The sequence below is a fragment of the Vicugna pacos genome, unplaced genomic scaffold (genome assembly GCF_048564905.1).
Source record: "Vicugna pacos unplaced genomic scaffold, VicPac4 scaffold_15, whole genome shotgun sequence".
Taxonomy (NCBI): Eukaryota; Metazoa; Chordata; class Mammalia; order Artiodactyla; family Camelidae; genus Vicugna; species Vicugna pacos.
The window spans coordinates 3,478,829-3,504,237 of record NW_027328736.1 but is presented as its reverse complement, the minus strand read 5'-3'; positions in this window follow the sequence as shown (position 1 = coordinate 3,504,237).

Below are 25,409 nucleotides of genomic sequence, written 5' to 3'. Positions count from 1 at the left end.
AGAATATGGAATACAGAATACTGAATATAGAATGGAGAACATGGGGTGCAAAACACAGAATTTAGAATATGGAATACAGAATACTGAATAGAGAATTTAGAATATAGAAAATAGAACACAGAATATAGAATATAGAATAGAGAATTTAGAAAATGAGATGCAGAACACAGAATTTAGAATATAGAATACAGAATACTGAATATACAATTTTGAATACAGAATGTAGAACACAGAATTTAGAATATACAATAAAGAATACTGAATATAAAGTTTAGAATATAGAATGTAGAACACAGAATTTATAATATAGAATACAGAAAGTTGAATATAGTATTTAGAATATAGAATGTAGAACACAGAATATAGAATATAGATTATAGATTATAGAACCCAGAATTTAGAAGAAGGAAATCAGAACACAGATTTTAGAATATAGCATACGGAATACTGAATATAGAATTTAGAATATAGTATGTAGAACACAGAATATAGAATTTAGAATACGAAATGCAGATATAGAATACAGAATATAGAATGTAGAAAACAGATTATAGAATATGGAAAAAGAATACTGAAAACAGAATTTAGAACATGGAATGCAGAACACAGTATTTAGAATATAGAATACAGAATAGTGCATAATGAATTTAGAATGTGGAATGCGGAACACAGATTTTAGAATATAGAATACAGAATACTGAATATGGAATTTAGAACATGGAATGCAGAACACATTATTTAGAATATAGAATACAGAATACTGAATATAGAATTTAGAATATAGTGTGAGGAACACAGAATATACAATTTAGAATAAAGAATATTGAACCCATAATTCAGAACATGGAATGCAGAACACAGAATTTACAATATAGAATAGAGAATACTGAAGATAGAATTTACAATATAGAATGTAGAACATAGTATAAAGAATATAGAATACGGAATGCAGAATATAGAATGTAGAATATAAAATTAAGAACACAAAATATAAAATATAGAATCGATTATATAGAACCCAGAATTTAGAACATTGAATTGCAGAACACTGAATTTAGAATATAGTATACAGAATACTTAATAAACAATTAAAAAATTGAATGTAGGACACAGAATATAGAATATAAAATACGTAATACTGAATATATAATTTAGAATATAGAATGCAGAAAACAGAATAAAAAATATAGCTTAAAGAATATTGAAGCCAGATTTTGGAACATGGAAAGCAGAACTCACAATTTCGAATAAAGAATACAGAATAATAAATATACAATTTAGAATATAGAATGTAGAACACAGAATATAGAATATAGAATAAAGAATACTGAATATAGAATTTAGAATATAGAATGTAGAAAACAGAATATAGAATGTAGAATACAGATTATAGAATCCAGAATTAAGAACATGCTATGCAGAACACAGAATTAAGAATATAGATTACATAATACTGAATATAGAATTTAGAATATAGAATGCAGAACGGAGAATTTACAATATACAATACAGAAAGTTGAATATAGTATTTAGAATATAGAATGTAGAACACAGAATATAGAATATAGATTATAGATTATAGAACCCAGAATTTAGGAGAAGAAATGCAGAACTCAGAATTTAGAATATAGCATACGGAATACTAAATATAGAATTTAGAATATAGTATGTAGAACACAGAATATAGAATGTAGAATACGAAATGCAGATATAGAATACAGAATATAGAATGTAGAAAACAGATAATAGAATATGGAAAAAGAATACTGAAAACAGAATTTAGAACATGGAATGCAGAACACAGTATTTAGAATATAGAATACAGAATAGTGCATATAGAATTTAGAATGTGGAATGCGGAACACAGATTTTAGAATATAGAATACAGAATACTGAATATAGAATTTAGAACATGGAATGCAGAACACATTATTTAGAATATAGAATACAGAATACTGAATATAGAATTTAGAATATAGTGTGAGGAACACAGAATATAGAATAAAGAATATTGAAACCATAATTCAGAACTTGGAATGCAGAACACAGAATTTACAATATAGAATACAGAACACTGAAGATAGAATTTAGAATATAGAATGTAGAACATAGTATAAAGAATATAGAATACGGAATGCAGAATATAGAATGTAGAATATAAAATGAAGAACACAAAATATAAAATAGAGAATAGAATATATAGAACCCAGAATTTAGAACATTGAATTGCAGAACACTGAATTTAGAATATAGTATACAGAATACTTAATAAACAATTAAAAAATTGAATGTACAACACAGAATATAGAATATAAAATACATAATACTGAATATATAATTTAGAATATAGAATGCAGAAAACAGAATAAAAAATATAGCTTAAAGAATATTGAAGCCAGATTTTGGAACATGGAAATCAGAACTCACAATTTCGAATATAGAATACAGAATACTGAATATACAATTTAGAATATAGAATGTAGAACACAGAATATAGAATATAGTATACGGAATGCAAAATATAGTATGTAGAATCTAGAAAGAAAAACACACAATTTAGAATATAGAATAGAGAATGTAGAACCCAGAATTTCGAACATGGAATGCAGCACACAGAATTTAGAATATAGAATACAGAATACTGAATATAGAATTTAAAATATAGAATGTAGAACACAGAATATAGATTGTAGAATACAGAATAAAGAATCCAGAATAAGGAACATGCTATGCGGAACACAGAATTTAGAATATAGATTACATAATACTGAATATAGAATTTAGAATATAGAATGTAGAATACAGAATTTATAATATAGAATACAGAAAGCTGAATATACTATTTACAATATAGAATGTAGAACACAGATATAGAATATAGAATATAGATTATGGAACCCAGAATTTAGAACATGGAATGCAGAAGACAGTAATTACAATATATAATACAGTATACTGATCATAGAACTTTGAACATAGAATGCAGAACACAGAATTTAGAATATGGAATACAGAATACTGAATATAGATTGGAGAACATGGGGTGCAAAACACAGAATTTAGAATATGGAATACAGAATACTGAATAGAGAATTTAGAATATAGAAAATAGAACACAGAATATAGAATATAGAATAGAGAATTTAGAAAATGAGATGCAGAACACAGAATTTAGAATATAGAATACAGAATACTGAATATACAATTTTGAATACAGAATGTAGAACACAGAATTTAGAATATACAATAAAGAATACTGAATATAAAGTTTAGAATATAGAATGTAGAACACAGAATTTATAATATAGAATACAGAAAGTTGAATATAGTATTTAGAATATAGAATGTAGAATACAGAATTTATAATATAGAATACAGAAAGCTGAATATAGTATTTACAATATAGAATGTAGAACACAGATATAGAATATAGAATATAGATTATAGAACCCAGAATTTAGAACATGGAATGCAGAAGACAGTAATTACAATATATAATACAGTATACTGATCATAGAACTTTGAACATAGAATGCAGAACACAGAATTTAGAATATGGAATACAGAATACTGAATATAGAATGGAGAACATGGGGTGCAAAACACAGAATTTAGAATATGGAATACAGAATACTGAATAGAGAATTTAGAATATAGAAAATAGAACACAGAATATAGAATATAGAATAGAGAATTTAGAAAATGAGATGCAGAACACAGAATTTAGAATATAGAATACAGAATACTGAATATACAATTTTGAATACAGAATGTAGAACACAGAATTTAGAATATAGAATACAGAATACTGAATAAATAACTTAGAATATAGATTGTAGAACACAGAATATAGAAAATAGGATACGGAATGCAAAATATATATTGTAGAATATAGAATGAAGTATGCAAAATATAGAATAGACAATAGAGAATAGAGAAGCCAGAATTTAGAACATGGAATGCAGAACACAGAATTTTGAAAATAAATACGGAATACTGAATGGAGGATTTTGAATATAGAATGCAGAACACAGGATATATAATAGAGTATACACAAGCCAGAATTTAAAACATGGAATCCAGAACACAGAATTTAGAATATAGAATACAGAATACTGAATATAGTATTTAGAATATAGAATGTAGAACACAGAATAAAGAATATAGAATACGGAAAGCAGAATATAGAATGTAGAACATAGGATGAAGAATACAAAATAGAGAATATAGAATAGAGAATATACAACACAGAATTTAGAACATGGAATGCAGAACACAGAATTTACAATATAGAATACAGAATACTGAAGATAGAATTTAGAATATACAATGTAGAACATAGTATAAAGGATATAGAATACGGAATGCAGAATATAGAATGTAGAATATAAAATGAAGAACACAAAATATAAAATATAGAAAAGAAAATATAGAATCCAGAATTTAGAATATTGAATTGCAGAACACTGAATTTAGAATATAGTATACAGAATAATTAATAAACATTTAAAAAATTGAATGTAGAACACAGAATATAGAATATAAAATACATAATACTGAATATATAATTTAGAATACAGAATGCAGAAAACAGAATAAAAAATATAGCTTAAAGAATATTGAAGCCAGATTTTGGAACATGGAAAGCAGAACACACAATTTCGAACATATAATACAGAATACTGAATATACAATTTAGAATATAGAATGTAGGACACAGAATATTGAATGTAGAATACAGATTATAGAATCCAGAATTAAGAACATTCTATGCAGAACACAGAATTAAGAATATAGATTACATAATACTGAATATAGAATTTAGAATATAGAATGCAGAACGGAGAATTTATAATATTGTATACAGAAATCTGAATATAGTGTTTATAAAATAGAATGTAGAACACAGAATAAGGAATATAGATTATGGAACCCAGAATTTAGAACATGGAATGCATAACACAGAATATAATATAGCATACGGAATACTGAATATAGAACTTAGAATATAGAATGTAGAACACAGAATATAGAATATAGATTATAGAACCCAGAATTAAGAATATGGAATGCATAACACAGAATATAATATAGCATACGGAATACTGAATATAGAATTTAGAATATAGAATGTAGAACACAGAATATAGAATGTAGAACACATAATATAGAATATAGTATACGGAATGCAAAATATAGTATGTAGAATCTAGAATGAAAAACAGACAATTTAGAATATACAATAGAGAATGTAGAACACAGAATTTAGAACATGGAATGCAGCACACAGAATTTAGATTATAGAATGCAGAATACTGAATATAGAATTTAGAATATAGAATGTAGAACACAGAATAAAGAATATAGAATACGGAATGGAAAATATAGAATGTAGAACACAGAATATAGATTGTAGAATACAGAATAAAGTATCCAGAATGCAGAACATGCTATGCGGAACACAGAATTTAGAATATAGATTACATAATACTTAATATAGAATTTAGAATATAGAATGTAGAATACAGAATTTATAATATAGAATACAGAAAGCTGAATATAGTATTTACAATATAGAATGTAGAACACAGATATAGAATATAGAATATAGATTATAGAACCCAGAATTTAGAACATGGAATGCAGAAGACAGTAATTACAATATATAATACAGTATACTGATCATAGAACTTTGAACATAGAATGCAGAACACAGAATTTAGAATATGGAATACAGAATACTGAATATAGATTGGAGAACATGGGGTGCAAAACACAGAATTTAGAATATGGAATACAGAATACTGAATAGAGAATTTAGAATATAGAAAATAGAACACAGAATATAGAATATAGAATAGAGAATTTAGAAAATGAGATGCAGAACACAGAATTTAGAATATAGAATACAGAATACTGAATATACAATTTTGAATACAGAATGTAGAACACAGAATTTAGAATATACAATAAAGAATACTGAATATAAAGTTTAGAATATAGAATGTAGAACACAGAATTTATAATATAGAATACAGAAAGTTGAATATAGTATTTAGAATATAGAATGTAGAATACAGAATTTATAATATAGAATACAGAAAGCTGAATATAGTATTTACAATATAGAATGTAGAACACAGATATAGAATATAGAATATAGATTATAGAACCCAGAATTTAGAACATGGAATGCAGAAGACAGTAATTACAATATATAATACAGTATACTGATCATAGAACTTTGAACATAGAATGCAGAACACAGAATTTAGAATATGGAATACAGAATACTGAATATAGAATGGAGAACATGGGGTGCAAAACACAGAATTTAGAATATGGAATACAGAATACTGAATAGAGAATTTAGAATATAGAAAATAGAACACAGAATATAGAATATAGAATAGAGAATTTAGAAAATGAGATGCAGAACACAGAATTTAGAATATAGAATACAGAATACTGAATATACAATTTTGAATACAGAATGTAGAACACAGAATTTAGAATATACAATAAAGAATACTGAATATAAAGTTTAGAATATAGAATGTAGAACACAGAATTTATAATATAGAATACAGAAAGTTGAATATAGTATTTAGAATATAGAATGTAGAACACAGAATATAGAATATAGATTATAGATTATAGAACCCAGAATTTAGAAGAAGGAAATCAGAACACAGATTTTAGAATATAGCATACGGAATACTGAATATAGAATTTAGAATATAGTATGTAGAACACAGAATATAGAATTTAGAATACGAAATGCAGATATAGAATACAGAATATAGAATGTAGAAAACAGATTATAGAATATGGAAAAAGAATACTGAAAACAGAATTTAGAACATGGAATGCAGAACACAGTATTTAGAATATAGAATACAGAATAGTGCATAATGAATTTAGAATGTGGAATGCGGAACACAGATTTTAGAATATAGAATACAGAATACTGAATATGGAATTTAGAACATGGAATGCAGAACACATTATTTAGAATATAGAATACAGAATACTGAATATAGAATTTAGAATATAGTGTGAGGAACACAGAATATACAATTTAGAATAAAGAATATTGAACCCATAATTCAGAACATGGAATGCAGAACACAGAATTTACAATATAGAATAGAGAATACTGAAGATAGAATTTACAATATAGAATGTAGAACATAGTATAAAGAATATAGAATACGGAATGCAGAATATAGAATGTAGAATATAAAATGAAGAACACAAAATATAAAATATAGAATCGATTATATAGAACCCAGAATTTAGAACATTGAATTGCAGAACACTGAATTTAGAATATAGTATACAGAATACTTAATAAACAATTAAAAAATTGAATGTAGGACACAGAATATAGAATATAAAATACGTAATACTGAATATATAATTTAGAATATAGAATGCAGAAAACAGAATAAAAAATATAGCTTAAAGAATATTGAAGCCAGATTTTGGAACATGGAAAGCAGAACTCACAATTTCGAATAAAGAATACAGAATAATAAATATACAATTTAGAATATAGAATGTAGAACACAGAATATAGAATATAGAATAAAGAATACTGAATATAGAATTTAGAATATAGAATGTAGAAAACAGAATATAGAATGTAGAATACAGATTATAGAATCCAGAATTAAGAACATGCTATGCAGAACACAGAATTAAGAATATAGATTACATAATACTGAATATAGAATTTAGAATATAGAATGCAGAACGGAGAATTTACAATATACAATACAGAAAGTTGAATATAGTATTTAGAATATAGAATGTAGAACACAGAATATAGAATATAGATTATAGATTATAGAACCCAGAATTTAGGAGAAGAAATGCAGAACTCAGAATTTAGAATATAGCATACGGAATACTAAATATAGAATTTAGAATATAGTATGTAGAACACAGAATATAGAATGTAGAATACGAAATGCAGATATAGAATACAGAATATAGAATGTAGAAAACAGATAATAGAATATGGAAAAAGAATACTGAAAACAGAATTTAGAACATGGAATGCAGAACACAGTATTTAGAATATAGAATACAGAATAGTGCATATAGAATTTAGAATGTGGAATGCGGAACACAGATTTTAGAATATAGAATACAGAATACTGAATATAGAATTTAGAACATGGAATGCAGAACACATTATTTAGAATATAGAATACAGAATACTGAATATAGAATTTAGAATATAGTGTGAGGAACACAGAATATAGAATAAAGAATATTGAAACCATAATTCAGAACTTGGAATGCAGAACACAGAATTTACAATATAGAATACAGAACACTGAAGATAGAATTTAGAATATAGAATGTAGAACATAGTATAAAGAATATAGAATACGGAATGCAGAATATAGAATGTAGAATATAAAATGAAGAACACAAAATATAAAATAGAGAATAGAATATATAGAACCCAGAATTTAGAACATTGAATTGCAGAACACTGAATTTAGAATATAGTATACAGAATACTTAATAAACAATTAAAAAATTGAATGTACAACACAGAATATAGAATATAAAATACATAATACTGAATATATAATTTAGAATATAGAATGCAGAAAACAGAATAAAAAATATAGCTTAAAGAATATTGAAGCCAGATTTTGGAACATGGAAAGCAGAACTCACAATTTCGAATATAGAATACAGAATACTGAATATACAATTTAGAATATAGAATGTAGAACACAGAATATAGAATATAGTATACGGAATGCAAAATATAGTATGTAGAATCTAGAAAGAAAAACACACAATTTAGAATATAGAATAGAGAATGTAGAACCCAGAATTTCGAACATGGAATGCAGCACACAGAATTTAGAATATAGAATACAGAATACTGAATATAGAATTTAAAATATAGAATGTAGAACACAGAATATAGATTGTAGAATACAGAATAAAGAATCCAGAATAAGGAACATGCTATGCGGAACACAGAATTTAGAATATAGATTACATAATACTGAATATAGAATTTAGAATATAGAATGTAGAATACAGAATTTATAATATAGAATACAGAAAGCTGAATATACTATTTACAATATAGAATGTAGAACACAGATATAGAATATAGAATATAGATTATGGAACCCAGAATTTAGAACATGGAATGCAGAAGACAGTAATTACAATATATAATACAGTATACTGATCATAGAACTTTGAACATAGAATGCAGAACACAGAATTTAGAATATGGAATACAGAATACTGAATATAGATTGGAGAACATGGGGTGCAAAACACAGAATTTAGAATATGGAATACAGAATACTGAATAGAGAATTTAGAATATAGAAAATAGAACACAGAATATAGAATATAGAATAGAGAATTTAGAAAATGAGATGCAGAACACAGAATTTAGAATATAGAATACAGAATACTGAATATACAATTTTGAATACAGAATGTAGAACACAGAATTTAGAATATACAATAAAGAATACTGAATATAAAGTTTAGAATATAGAATGTAGAACACAGAATTTATAATATAGAATACAGAAAGTTGAATATAGTATTTAGAATATAGAATGTAGAATACAGAATTTATAATATAGAATACAGAAAGCTGAATATAGTATTTACAATATAGAATGTAGAACACAGATATAGAATATAGAATATAGATTATAGAACCCAGAATTTAGAACATGGAATGCAGAAGACAGTAATTACAATATATAATACAGTATACTGATCATAGAACTTTGAACATAGAATGCAGAACACAGAATTTAGAATATGGAATACAGAATACTGAATATAGAATGGAGAACATGGGGTGCAAAACACAGAATTTAGAATATGGAATACAGAATACTGAATAGAGAATTTAGAATATAGAAAATAGAACACAGAATATAGAATATAGAATAGAGAATTTAGAAAATGAGATGCAGAACACAGAATTTAGAATATAGAATACAGAATACTGAATATACAATTTTGAATACAGAATGTAGAACACAGAATTTAGAATATAGAATACAGAATACTGAATAAATAACTTAGAATATAGATTGTAGAACACAGAATATAGAAAATAGGATACGGAATGCAAAATATATATTGTAGAATATAGAATGAAGTATGCAAAATATAGAATAGACAATAGAGAATAGAGAAGCCAGAATTTAGAACATGGAATGCAGAACACAGAATTTTGAAAATAAATACGGAATACTGAATGGAGGATTTTGAATATAGAATGCAGAACACAGGATATATAATAGAGTATACACAAGCCAGAATTTAAAACATGGAATCCAGAACACAGAATTTAGAATATAGAATACAGAATACTGAATATAGTATTTAGAATATAGAATGTAGAACACAGAATAAAGAATATAGAATACGGAAAGCAGAATATAGAATGTAGAACATAGGATGAAGAATACAAAATAGAGAATATAGAATAGAGAATATACAACACAGAATTTAGAACATGGAATGCAGAACACAGAATTTACAATATAGAATACAGAATACTGAAGATAGAATTTAGAATATACAATGTAGAACATAGTATAAAGGATATAGAATACGGAATGCAGAATATAGAATGTAGAATATAAAATGAAGAACACAAAATATAAAATATAGAAAAGAAAATATAGAATCCAGAATTTAGAATATTGAATTGCAGAACACTGAATTTAGAATATAGTATACAGAATAATTAATAAACATTTAAAAAATTGAATGTAGAACACAGAATATAGAATATAAAATACATAATACTGAATATATAATTTAGAATACAGAATGCAGAAAACAGAATAAAAAATATAGCTTAAAGAATATTGAAGCCAGATTTTGGAACATGGAAAGCAGAACACACAATTTCGAACATAGAATACAGAATACTGAATATACAATTTAGAATATAGAATGTAGGACACAGAATATTGAATGTAGAATACAGATTATAGAATCCAGAATTAAGAACATTCTATGCAGAACACAGAATTAAGAATATAGATTACATAATACTGAATATAGAATTTAGAATATAGAATGCAGAACGGAGAATTTATAATATTGTATACAGAAATCTGAATATAGTGTTTATAAAATAGAATGTAGAACACAGAATAAGGAATATAGATTATGGAACCCAGAATTTAGAACATGGAATGCATAACACAGAATATAATATAGCATACGGAATACTGAATATAGAACTTAGAATATAGAATGTAGAACACAGAATATAGAATATAGATTATAGAACCCAGAATTAAGAATATGGAATGCATAACACAGAATATAATATAGCATACGGAATACTAAATATAGAATTTAGAATATAGAATGTAGAACACAGAATATAGACTGTAGAACACATAATATAGAATATAGTATACGGAATGCAAAATATAGTATGTAGAATCTAGAATGAAAAACAGACAATTTAGAATATACAATAGAGAATGTAGAACACAGAATTTAGAACATGGAATGCAGCACACAGAATTTAGATTATAGAATGCAGAATACTGAATATAGAATTTAGAATATAGAATGTAGAACACAGAATAAAGAATATAGAATACGGAATGGAAAATATAGAATGTAGAACACAGAATATAGATTGTAGAATACAGAATAAAGTATCCAGAATGCAGAACATGCTATGCGGAACACAGAATTTAGAATATAGATTACATAATACTTAATATAGAATTTAGAATATAGAATGTAGAATACAGAATTTATAATATAGAATACAGAAAGCTGAATATACTATTTACAATATAGAATGTAGAACACAGATATAGAATATAGAATATAGATTATAGAACCCAGAATTTAGAACATGGAATGCAGAAGACAGTAATTACAATATATAATACAGTATACTGATCATAGAACTTTGAACATAGAATGCAGAACACAGAATTTAGAATATGGAATACAGAATACTGAATATAGATTGGAGAACATGGGGTGCAAAACACAGAATTTAGAATATGGAATACAGAATACTGAATAGAGAATTTAGAATATAGAAAATAGAACACAGAATATAGAATATAGAATAGAGAATTTAGAAAATGAGATGCAGAACACAGAATTTAGAATATAGAATACAGAATACTGAATATACAATTTTGAATACAGAATGTAGAACACAGAATTTAGAATATACAATAAAGAATACTGAATATAAAGTTTAGAATATAGAATGTAGAACACAGAATTTATAATATAGAATACAGAAAGTTGAATATAGTATTTAGAATATAGAATGTAGAATACAGAATTTATAATATAGAATACAGAAAGCTGAATATAGTATTTACAATATAGAATGTAGAACACAGATATAGAATATAGAATATAGATTATAGAACCCAGAATTTAGAACATGGAATGCAGAAGACAGTAATTACAATATATAATACAGTATACTGATCATAGAACTTTGAACATAGAATGCAGAACACAGAATTTAGAATATGGAATACAGAATACTGAATATAGAATGGAGAACATGGGGTGCAAAACACAGAATTTAGAATATGGAATACAGAATACTGAATAGAGAATTTAGAATATAGAAAATAGAACACAGAATATAGAATATAGAATAGAGAATTTAGAAAATGAGATGCAGAACACAGAATTTAGAATATAGAATACAGAATACTGAATATACAATTTTGAATACAGAATGTAGAACACAGAATTTAGAATATACAATAAAGAATACTGAATATAAAGTTTAGAATATAGAATGTAGAACACAGAATTTATAATATAGAATACAGAAAGTTGAATATAGTATTTAGAATATAGAATGTAGAACACAGAATATAGAATATAGATTATAGATTATAGAACCCAGAATTTAGAAGAAGGAAATCAGAACACAGATTTTAGAATATAGCATACGGAATACTGAATATAGAATTTAGAATATAGTATGTAGAACACAGAATATAGAATTTAGAATACGAAATGCAGATATAGAATACAGAATATAGAATGTAGAAAACAGATTATAGAATATGGAAAAAGAATACTGAAAACAGAATTTAGAACATGGAATGCAGAACACAGTATTTAGAATATAGAATACAGAATAGTGCATAATGAATTTAGAATGTGGAATGCGGAACACAGATTTTAGAATATAGAATACAGAATACTGAATATGGAATTTAGAACATGGAATGCAGAACACATTATTTAGAATATAGAATACAGAATACTGAATATAGAATTTAGAATATAGTGTGAGGAACACAGAATATACAATTTAGAATAAAGAATATTGAACCCATAATTCAGAACATGGAATGCAGAACACAGAATTTACAATATAGAATAGAGAATACTGAAGATAGAATTTACAATATAGAATGTAGAACATAGTATAAAGAATATAGAATACGGAATGCAGAATATAGAATGTAGAATATAAAATTAAGAACACAAAATATAAAATATAGAATCGATTATATAGAACCCAGAATTTAGAACATTGAATTGCAGAACACTGAATTTAGAATATAGTATACAGAATACTTAATAAACAATTAAAAAATTGAATGTAGGACACAGAATATAGAATATAAAATACGTAATACTGAATATATAATTTAGAATATAGAATGCAGAAAACAGAATAAAAAATATAGCTTAAAGAATATTGAAGCCAGATTTTGGAACATGGAAAGCAGAACTCACAATTTCGAATAAAGAATACAGAATAATAAATATACAATTTAGAATATAGAATGTAGAACACAGAATATAGAATATAGAATAAAGAATACTGAATATAGAATTTAGAATATAGAATGTAGAAAACAGAATATAGAATGTAGAATACAGATTATAGAATCCAGAATTAAGAACATGCTATGCAGAACACAGAATTAAGAATATAGATTACATAATACTGAATATAGAATTTAGAATATAGAATGCAGAACGGAGAATTTACAATATACAATACAGAAAGTTGAATATAGTATTTAGAATATAGAATGTAGAACACAGAATATAGAATATAGATTATAGATTATAGAACCCAGAATTTAGGAGAAGAAATGCAGAACTCAGAATTTAGAATATAGCATACGGAATACTAAATATAGAATTTAGAATATAGTATGTAGAACACAGAATATAGAATGTAGAATACGAAATGCAGATATAGAATACAGAATATAGAATGTAGAAAACAGATAATAGAATATGGAAAAAGAATACTGAAAACAGAATTTAGAACATGGAATGCAGAACACAGTATTTAGAATATAGAATACAGAATAGTGCATATAGAATTTAGAATGTGGAATGCGGAACACAGATATTAGAATATAGAATACAGAATACTGAATATAGAATTTAGAACATGGAATGCAGAACACATTATTTAGAATATAGAATACAGAATACTGAATATAGAATTTAGAATATAGTGTGAGGAACACAGAATATAGAATAAAGAATATTGAAACCATAATTCAGAACTTGGAATGCAGAACACAGAATTTACAATATAGAATACAGAACACTGAAGATAGAATTTAGAATATAGAATGTAGAACATAGTATAAAGAATATAGAATACGGAATGCAGAATATAGAATGTAGAATATAAAATGAAGAACACAAAATATAAAATATAGAATAGAATATATAGAACCCAGAATTTAGAACATTGAATTGCAGAACACTGAATTTAGAATATAGTATACAGAATACTTAATAAACAATTAAAAAATTGAATGTACAACACAGAATATAGAATATAAAATACATAATACTGAATATATAATTTAGAATATAGAATGCAGAAAACAGAATAAAAAATATAGCTTAAAGAATATTGAAGCCAGATTTTGGAACATGGAAAGCAGAACTCACAATTTCGAATATAGAATACAGAATACTGAATATACAATTTAGAATATAGAATGTAGAACACAGAATATAGAATATAGGATACGGAATGCAAAATATAGTATGTAGAATCTAGAAAGAAAAACACACAATTTAGAATATAGAATAGAGAATGTAGAACCCAGAATTTTGAACATGGAATGCAGCACACAGAATTTAGAATATAGAATACAGAATACTGAATATAGAATTTAAAATATAGAATGTAGAACACAGAATATAGATTGTAGAATACAGAATAAAGAATCCAGAATAAGGAACATGCTATGCGGAACACAGAATTTAGAATATAGATTACATAATACTGAATATAGAATTTAGAATATAGAATGTAGAATACAGAATTTATAATATAGAATACAGAAAGCTGAATATACTATTTACAATATAGAATGTAGAACACAGATATAGAATATAGAATATAGATTATAGAACCCAGAATTTAGAACATGGAATGCAGAAGACAGTAATTACAATATATAATACAGTATACTGATCATAGAACTTAGAACATAGAATGCAGAACACAGAATTTAGAATATGGAATACAGAATACTGAATATAGAATGGAAAACATGGGGTGCAGAACACAGAATTTAGAATATGGAATACAGAATACTGAATAGAGAATTTAGAATATAGAAAATAGAACACAGAATATAGAATATAGAATAGAGAATTTAGAACATGGGATGCAGAACACAGAATTTAGAATATAGAATACAGAATACTGAATATAGAATTTAGAATATAGAAAGTAGAACACATAATATATAATGTAGAATACGGAATGCAGAATATAGAATACAGAATATAGAATTTAGAACACAGAAAATAAAATATGGAAAACAGAATATAGAAACCAGAATATAGAACATGGAAAGCAGAACACATAATTAAGAATATAGTATAGAGATTACTGAAAATAGAATTTAGAATATAGAATGTAGAACACAGAATTTAGAATATAGTATACGCAATGCAAAATATAGGATGTAGAATCTACAATGAAAAACACACAATTTAGAATATAGAATAGAGAATGTAGAACCCAGAATTTAGAACATGGAATGCAGCACACAGAATTTAGAATATAGAATACAGAATACTGAATATAGAATTTAGAATATAGAATGTAGAACACAGAATAAAGAATATAGAATACGGAATGCAGAATATAGAATGTAGAATATAGAATGATTAATACAAAATATAGACTATTGAATAGAGAATATACAACACAGAATTTAGAACATGGAATGCAGAACATAGAATTTAGAATATACAATACAGAATACTGAATATACAATTTAGAATTTAGAATGTAGAACACAGAATTTAGAATATACAATAAAGAATACTGAATATAGAGTTTAGAATATAGAATGTAGAACACACAATATAGAATATAGAATACCGAATATAGAATCCAGAATAAAGAACATGCTATGCAGAACACAGAATTTGGAATAAAGATTACATAATACTGAATATAGAATTTAGAATATAGAATGTAGAACACAGAATTTATAATATAGAATACAGAAAGTTGAATATAGTATTTAGAATATAGAATGTAGAACACAGAATATAGAATATAGATTATAGATTATAGAACCCAGAATTTAGGAGAAGGAATGCAGAACTCAGAATTTAGAATATAGCATACGGAATACTAAATATAGAATTTAGAATATAGTATGTAGAACACAGAATATAGAATGTAGAATACGAAATGCAGATATAGAATACAGAATATAGAATGTAGAAAACAGATTATAGAATATGGAAAAAGAATACTGAAAACAGAATTTTGAACAAGGTATGCAGGACACAGTATTTAGAATATAGAATACAGAATACTGCATATAGAATTTAGAATGTGGAATGCGGAACACAGATTTTAGAATATAGAATACAGAATACTGAATATAGAATTTAGAACATGGAATGCAGAACACATTATTTAGAATATAGAATACAGAATACTGAATATAGAATTTAGAATATAGTGTGAGGAACACAGAATATAGAATAAAGAATATTGAAACCATAATTCAGAACTTGGAATGCAGAACACAGAATTTACAATATAGAATACAGAACACTGAAGATAGAATTTAGAATATAGAATGTAGAACATAGTATAAAGAATATAGAATACGGAATGCAGAATATAGAATGTAGAATATAAAATGAAGAACACAAAATATAAAATATAGAATAGAGTATATAGAATCCAGAATTTAGAACATTGAATTGCAGAACACTGAATTTAGAATATAGTATACAGAATACTTAATAATCAATTTAAAAATTGAATGTACAACACAGAATATAGAATATAAAATACATAATACTGAATATATAATTTAGAATATAGAATGCAGAAAACAGAATAAAAAATATAGCTTAAAGAATATTGAAGCCAGATTTTGGATCATGGAAAGCAGAACTCACAATTTCGAATATAGAATACAGAATACTGAATATACAATTTAGAATATAGAATGTAGAACACAGAATATAGAATATAGAATAAAGAATACTGAATATAGAATTTAGAATATAGAATGTAGAACACAGAATATAGAATGTAGAATACAGATTATAGAATCCAGAATTAAGAACATGCTATGCAGAACACAGAATTAAGAATATAGATTACATAATACTGAATATAGAATTTAGAATATAGAATGCAGAACAGGGAATTTATAATATTGTATACAGAAATCTGAATATAGTATTTAGAATATAGAATGTAGAACACAGAATATAGAATATAGATTATAGAACCCAGAATTTAGAACATGGAATTCATAACACAGAATATAATATGGCATACGGAATACTGAATATAGAATTTAGAATATAGAATGTAAAACTCAGAATATAGAATATAGTATACGGAATGCAAAATATAGTATGTAGAATCTAGAATGAAAAACACACAATTTAGAATATAGAATAGAGAATGTAGAACCCAGAATTTGGAAAATGTAATGCAGAACACAGAATTTAGTTTATAGAATACATTATACTAAATATAGAATTTAGAATAGAATGTAGAACACAAAATTTAGAATAAAGAATACAGAAAGCTGAATATAGAATTTAGAATATAGAATCTATAACACAGAATATAGAAAATAGAAAAGAGAATATAGAACCCAGAATTTAGAACAAGGAATGCAGAACACAGAATTTAGATTATAGAATACAGAATAGTTCATATACAATTTAGAATGTGGAATGCGGAACACAGATTTTAGAATATAGAATACAGAATACTGAATATAGAATTTAGAACATGGAATGCAGAACACATTATTTAGAATATAGAATACAGAATACTGAATATAGAATTTAGAATATACTGTGAGGAACACAGAATATAGAATAAAGAATAGTGAAACAATAATTCAGAACTTGGAATGCAGAACACAGAATTTACAATATAGAATACAGAATACTGAAGATAGAATTTAGAATATAGAATGTAGAACATAGTATAAAGAATAGAGAATACGGAATGCAGAATATAGTATGTAGAATATAAAATGAAGAACACAAAATATAAAATATAGAATAGAGTATATAGAACCCAGAATTTAGAACATTGAATTGCAGAACACTGAATTTAGAATATAGTATACAGAATACTTAATAAACAATTAAAAAATTGAATGTAGGACACAGAATATAGAATATAAAATACATAATACTGAATATCTAATTTAGAATATAGAATGCAGAAAACAGAATAAAAAATATAGCTTAAAGAATATTGAAGCCAGATTTTGGAACATGGAAAGCAGAACTCACAATTTCGAATATAGAATACAGAATACTGAATATACAATACAGAATACAGAATGTAGAACACAGAATATAGAATATAGAATAAAGAATACTGAATATAGAATTTAGAATATAGAATGTAGAACACAGAATATAGAATGTAGAATAAAGAATACTGAATATACAATTTAGAATATAGAATGTAGAACACAGAATATAGAATGTAGAATACAGAATATAGAATCCAGAATTAAGAACATGCTATGCAGAACACAGAATTAAGAATATAGATTACATAATACTGAATATAGAATTTAGAATATAGAATGCAGAACACAGAATTAATAATATTGTATACAGAAATCTGAATATAGTATTTAGAATATAGAATGTAGAACACAGAATATAGATTATAGATTATACAACCCAGAATTTAGAACATGGAATGCATAACACAGAATATAATATAGCATAATGAATACTGAATATAGAATTTAGAATATAGAATGTAGAACACAGAATATAGAATATAGTATACGGAATGCAAAATATAGTATGTAGAATCTAGAATGAAAAACACACAATTTAGAATATAGAATAGAGAATGTAGAACCCAGAATTTAGAACATGGAATGCAGCACACAGAATTTAGAATATAGAATACAGAATACTGAATATAGAATTTAGAATATAGAATGTAGAACACAGAATAAAGAATATAGAATACGGAATGCAGTATATAGAATGTAGAATATAGAATGATTAATACAAAATATAGACTATTGAATAGAGAATATACAACACAGAATTTAGAACATGGAATGCAGAACATAGAATTTAGAATATACAATACAGAATACTGAATATACAATTTAGAATTTAGAATGTAGAACACAGAATTTAGAATGTACAATAAAGAATACTGAATATAGAGTTTAGAATATAGAATGTAGAACACACAATATAGAATATAGCATACCGAATATAGAATCCAGAATAAAGAACATGCTATGCAGAACACAGAATTTGGAATAAAGATTACATAATACTGAATATAGAATTTAGAATATAGAATGTAGAACACAGAATTTATAATATACAATACAGAAAGTTGAATATAGTATTTAGAATATAGAATGTAGAACACAGAATATAGAATATAGATTATAGATTATAGAACCCAGAATTTAGGAGAAGAAATGCAGAACTCAGAATTTAGAATATAGCATACGGAATACTAAATATAGAATTTAGAATATAGTATGTAGAACACAGAATATAGAATGTAGAATACGAAATGCAGATATAGAATACAGAATATAGAATGTAGAAAACAGATTATAGAATATGGAAAAAGAATACTGAAAACAGAATTTAGAACATGGAATGCAGAACACAGTATTTAGAATATAGAATACAGAATAGTGCATATAGAATTTAGAATGTGGAATGCGGAACACAGATTTTAGAATATAGAATACAGAATACTGAATATAGAATTTAGAACATGGAATGCAGAACACATTATTTAGAATATAGAATACAGAATACTGAATATAGAATTTAGAATATAGTGTGAGGAACACAGAATATAGAATAAAGAATATTGAAACCATAATTCAGAACTTGGAATGCAGAACACAGAATTTACAATATAGAATACAGAACACTGAAGATAGAATTTAGAATATAGAATGTAAAACATAGTATAAAGAATATAGAATACGGAATGCAGAATATAGAATGTAGAATATAAACTGAAAAACACAAAATATAAAATATAGAATAGAATATATAGAACCCAGAATTTAGAACATTGAATTGCAGAACACTGAATTTAGAATATAGTATACAGAATACTTAATAAACAATTAAAAAATTGAATGTACAACACAGAATATAGAATATAAAATACATAATACTGAATATATAATTTAGAATATAGAATGCAGAAAACAGAATAAAAAATATAGCTTAAAGAATATTGAAGCCAGATTTTGGAACATGGAAAGCAGAACTCACAATTTCGAATATAGAATACAGAATACTGAATATACAATTTAGAATATAGAATGTAGAACACAGAATATAGAATATAGTATACGGAATGCAAAATATAGTATGTAGAATCTAGAAAGAAAAACACACAATTTAGAATATAGAATAGAGAATGTAGAACCCAGAATTTCGAACATGGAATGCAGCACACAGAATTTAGAATATAGAATACAGAATACTGAATATAGAATTTAAAATATAGAATGTAGAACACAGAATATAGATTGTAGAATACAGAATAAAGAATCCAGAATAAGGAACATGCTATGCGGAACACAGAATTTAGAATATAGATTACATAATACTGAATATAGAATTTAGAATATAGAATGTAGAATACAGAATTTATAATATAGAATACAGAAAGCTGAATATACTATTTACAATATAGAATGTAGAACACAGATATAGAATATAGAATATAGATTATAGAACCCAGAATTTAGAACATGGAATGCAGAAGACAGTAATTACAATATATAATACAGTATACTGATCATAGAACTTAGAACATAGAATGCAGAACACAGAATTTAGAATATGGAATACAGAATACTGAATATAGAATGGAGAACATGGGGTGCAGAACACAGAATTTAGAATATGGAATACAGAATACTGAATAGAGAATTTAGAATATAGAAAATAGAACACAGAATATAGAATATAGAATAGAGAATTTAGAACATGGGATGCAGAACACAGAATTTAGAATATAGAATACAGAATACTGAATATAGAATTTAGAATATAGAAAGTAGAACACATAATATATAATGTAGAATACGGAATGCAGAATATAGAATACAGAATATAGAATTTAGAACACAGAAAATAAAATATGGAAAACAGAATATAGAAACCAGAATATAGAACATGGAAAGCAGAACACATAATTAAGAATATAGTATAGAGATTACTGAAAATAGAATTTAGAATATAGAATGTAGAACACAGAATTTAGAATATAGTATACGCAATGCAAAATATAGGATGTACAATCTACAATGAAAAACACACAATTTAGAATATAGAATAGAGAATGTAGAACCCAGAATTTAGAACATGGAATGCAGCACACAGAATTTAGAATATAGAATACAGAATACTGAATATAGAATTTAGAATATAGAATGTAGAACACAGAATAAAGAATATAGAATACGGAATGCAGAATATAGAATGTAGAATATAGAATGATTAATACAAAATATAGACTATTGAATAGAGAATATACAACACAGAATTTAGAACATGGATGCAGAACATAGAATTTAGAATATACAATACAGAATACTGAATATACAATTTAGAATTTAGAATGTAGAACACAGAATTTAGAATATACAATAAAGAATACTGAATATAGAGTTTAGAATATAGAATGTAGAACACACAATATAGAATATAGAATACCGAATATAGAATCCAGAATAAAGAACATGCTATGCAGAACACAGAATTTGGAATAAAGATTACATAATACTGAATATAGAATTTAGAATATAGAATGTAGAACACAGAATTTATAATATAGAATACAGAAAGTTGAATATAGTATTTAGAATATAGAATGTAGAACACAGAATATAGAATATAGATTATAGATTATAGAACCCAGAATTTAGGAGAAGGAATGCAGAACTCAGAATTTAGAATATAGCATACGGAATACTAAATATAGAATTTAGAATATAGTATGTAGAACACAGAATATAGAATGTAGAATACGAAATGCAGATATAGAATACAGAATATAGAATGTAGAAAACAGATTATAGAATATGGAAAAAGAATACTGAAAACAAAATTTTGAACAAGGTATGCAGGACACAGTATTTAGAATATACAATACAGAATAGTGCATATAGAATTTAGAATGTGGAATGCGGAACACAGATTTTAGAATATAGAATACAGAATACTGAATATAGAATTTAGAACATGGAATGCAGAACACATTATTTAGAATATAGAATACAGAATACTGAATATAGAATTTAGAATATAGTGTGAGGAACACAGAATATAGAATAAAGAATATTGAAACCATAATCCAGAACTTGGAATGCAGAACACAGAATTTACAATATAGAATACAGAACACTGAAGATAGAATTTAGAATATAGAATGTAGAACATAGTATAAAGAATATAGAATACGGACTGCAGAATATAGAATGTAGAATATAAAATGAAGAACACAAAATATAAAATATAGAATAGAGTATATAGAACCCAGAATTTAGAACATTGAATTGCAGAACACTGAATTTAGAATATAGTATACAGAATACTTAATAAACAAATTAAAAATTGAATGTACAACACAGAATATAGAATATAAAATACATAATACTGAATATATAATTTAGAATATAGAATGCAGAAAACAGAATAAAAAATATAGCTTAAATAATATTGAAGCCAGATTTTGGATCATGGAAAGCAGAACTCACAATTTCGAATATAGAATACAGAATACTGAATATACAATTTAGAATATAGAATGTAGAACACAGAATATAGAATATAGAATAAAGAATACTGAATATAGAATTTAGAATATAGAATGTAGAACACAGAATATAGAATGTAGAATACAGATTATAGAATCCAGAATTAAGAACATGCTATGCAGAACACAGAATTAAGAATATAGATTACATAATACTGAATATAGAATTTAGAATATAGAATGCAGAACAGAGAATTTATAATATTGTATACAGAAATCTGAATATAGTATTTAGAATATAGAATGTAGAACACAGAATATAGAATATAGATTATAGAACCCAGAATTTAGAACATGGAATGCATAACACAGAATATAATATTGCATACGGAATACTGAATATAGAATTTAGAATAAAGAATGTAAAACTCAGAATATAGAATATAGTATACGGAATGCAAAATATAGTATGTAGAATCTAGAATGAAAAACACACAATTTAGAATATAGAATAGAGAATGTAGAACCCAGAATTTGGAAAATGGAATGCAGAACACAGAATTTAGCTTATAGAATACATTATACTAAATATAGAATTTAGAATAGAATGTAGAACACAAAATTTAGAATAAAGAATACAGAAAGCTGAATATAGAATTTAGAATATAGAATCTATAACACAGAATATAGAAAATAAAAAAGAGAATATAGAACCCAGAATTTAGAACAAGGAATGCAGAACACAGAATTTAGATTATAGAATACAGAATAGTTCATATACAATTTAGAATGTGGAATGCGGAACACAGATTTTAGAATATAGAATACAGAATACTGAATATAGAATTTAGAACATGGAATGCAGAACACATTATTTAGAATATAGAATACAGAATACTGAATATAGAATTTAGAATATACTGTGAGGAACACAGAATATAGAATAAAGAATAGTGAAACAATAATTCAGAACTTGGAATGCAGAACACAGAATTTACAATATAGAATACAGAATACTGAAGATAGAATTTAGAATATAGAATGTAGAACATAGTATAAAGAATATAGAATACGGAATGCAGAATATAGAATGTAGAATATAAAATGAAGAACACAAAATATAAAATATAGAATAGAGTATATAGAACCCAGAATTTAGAACATTGAATTGCAGAACACTGAATTTAGAATATAGTATACAGAATACTTAATAAACAATTAAAAAATTGAATGTAGGACACAGAATATAGAATATAAAATACATAATACTGAATATCTAATTTAGAATATAGAATGCAGAAAACAGAATAAAAAATATAGCTTAAAGAATATTGAAGCCAGATTTTGGAACATGGAAAGCAGAACTCACAATTTCGAATATAGAATACAGAATACTGAATATACAATACAGAATACAGAATGTAGAACACAGAATATAGAATATAGAATAAAGAATACTGAATATAGAATTTAGAATATAGAATGTAGAACACAGAATATAGAATGTAGAATAAAGAATACTGAATATAGAATTTAGAATATAGAATGTAGAACACAGAATATAGAATGTAGAATACAGAATATAGAATCCAGAATTAAGAACATGCTATGCAGAACACAGAATTAAGAATATAGATTACATAAAACTGAATATAGAATTTAGAATATAGAATGCAGAACACAGAATTAATAATATTGTATACAGAAATCTGAATATAGTATTTAGAATATAGAATGTAGAACACAGAATATAGAATATAGATTATAGAACCCAGAATTTAGAACATGGAATGCATAACACAGAATATAATATAGCATAATGAATACTGAATATAGAATTTAGAATATAGAATGTAGAACACAGAATATAGAATATAATATACGGAATGCAAAATATAGTATGTAGAATCTAGAACGAAAAACACACAATTTAGAATATAGAATAGAGAATGTAGAACCCAGAATTTAGAACATGGAATGCAGCACACAGAATTTAGAATATAGAATACAGAATACTGAATATAGAATTTAGAATATAGAATGTAGAACACAGAATAAAGAATATAGAATACGGAATACA